Below are 2,208 nucleotides of genomic sequence, written 5' to 3' on the forward strand. Positions count from 1 at the left end.
CCTCAGCAGTGTGCTTCATCAGTCTGTTCTGCTCCCCACTCTGTCTCTGGTGAGTCCTCTCACTGCCCCTGTACCTCTGGCCTGTACCCCAGTTCTGTATACAAATAAATAAATAAATAAAAAGGAAATAGCTAGTGATTAGATTTGAGAAAGTCTTAACAAGGAAGGTACAAAGAACTGGAATAAATTCCCTGGGAAATTATAGAAATTCTGTCATTAAAGATCTCAAATATTACACTTTTAATTTAATTCTTTTAAGTGTTCACACTTTTAAATCTATTTTCTTAAGGCATTATTTGTTTTATTTGCACTTGTGTGTTTTGTAGATTATTTTTTAATCTTTTAACTGATTTCTATGTTATTTATAACTTTTCCTGAACATATCCCTATTTTTTTCTGAAAATTTTCTGATCTGGTGTATTGTTCTTTTATATCTTGTATTATTTTCTTACATTGTTTTGTAATCATGGATTTTAACTCAGTTTTTGAACATATCTTTGTTAGTTTTGGCTCTCACCAGAGTAGTCATTAGGATAGAATTAGATTTGTAAGGAATTTACTGATGAAATGTCTGTGATGGAGACAGGGAGAGGAAGCCAAAGAGGCAGGAAGAGCTGTACGATTGAGATGCAGGTTTGACTTCGGGAAGGTTGGGGAGAAAATACTATTGTCACTGTCTCTGCAGTTGTTCTCAGGACTCTGTTGGTGCCAGCCTCTTCCTCCCTTACTCTGCATTCTAATTTCTTCTCACCCTCAAATGTCATTTCATTAGGTCTCAGTGACTGACTTGGTGTTATGAGCTAAATCACTCTCTAGAAGTCTAAAGATCTGGATAGTCGTCTCTCTCTCTGGGTGAGGTTGTTGTACCTGCACATTTACCAGTTTCCTTTGGAGACCTGCATCTTTTACTTTGCAGAGTCCACAGATAAAAGATGAAAACAAAAAAAATTCCCAATGGGTCAATATAACTGGTGGTAAGTGAGGCTTCCACCTGGACACATGATCCTTGCAAGAGGGGGAAAATTACACATGTGAGTGTGTGTGTATATATCGTTCATGAAGGTGTGTGTCTGAAGTGGGTGATGACGGCATGTGTCTTCCCTATAGATGCCTCTGCAGGAGAAACCCAAGAGTGAGGTAGAGGGCCATAGGCTTCAAGCAGGGAGCAAGGAGAGGGCTTTGTTTTCCTTGATTAACCTCTCTACAGCGTTGGTCCTGACATTCCTGTGTAGCCTGTGGTGACTCAGTGCCTTCCTATGGTTCATATGATTCTTCCTAATGTTGCCAATTCCCAGTTCCCTTTCTCAGTTTCTTTTGTTTTCTGTGACCATACCCCATAGAGAGGGCCTGATGTCATACTGTGTTTCTATCTATTTTCAAGATCAGCACTCAAGGCTCTGAGAAGAGATGGTGACACACAGCATAGAAGCAGGCCTATAAACTCCCTGCTTTTTTCTCTGCTTCAGGCTTAGGTCTCCTGTTCGTCTCTTCCCCTCATTTTGCAGGAACTTTTTTTTTTTTTAAACGATTTATTTATTTATTCATACAGAACTGGGGTATAGGCCAGAGGTGCAGGTGTGGTGAAAGGATTCACCAGAGAATGGTGAACAGAACAGGCAGATCAACGAAGTACATTACTGAGGGGAGCAGCAGATGGGTCAGGAGAGGTCTGCTGCGCCATGTGGTCACCTCCTGGGCAGGCAGGGATCGAACTCATGCTGAAGTGGATTAAGCTTCTTAGTGCTGTGCTTTAACCTGCTGCGCCACCAGGGAGGGCCCGTGGGAACATTTTTTCCTGACTGTAGGGAAGCCCAAAACAACTAGAGAGGGCCCAATGCGAAGGAGAATTAAACTAGATGATACAATGACAAAAGCCCCATGGTTTCAGCTTTAAAATTCTAAATCTCTTGAAGTATTCATTCATTCATTCATTCATTCATTCATTTACATTGCATTGTAATAATGTTTAGCTGGTGTTTTTTGAGCACCCCAAAACACAAACTGCAGATGGTGCTGTTCCTAGTTGGTAAGGATCTTGGGGGAAGGGAAGGAAATACTGGTGGGAAGAAAGGGAAGCATTTGTGGCTGACAGCAGAGGAGGCTAAGAGGGAGGCTGGCTCCTTACATTGGATGGAAGGAGGCAGAATAAACATGACTCACACATACTTGAAATCTCCCAACCTGTGCTCATTTACTTCCAATGTGCCC

This window comes from Condylura cristata, unplaced genomic scaffold (genome assembly GCF_000260355.1).
Source record: "Condylura cristata isolate star-nosed mole 26May11 unplaced genomic scaffold, ConCri1.0 scaffold00045, whole genome shotgun sequence".
Classification (NCBI taxonomy): Eukaryota; Metazoa; Chordata; class Mammalia; order Eulipotyphla; family Talpidae; genus Condylura; species Condylura cristata.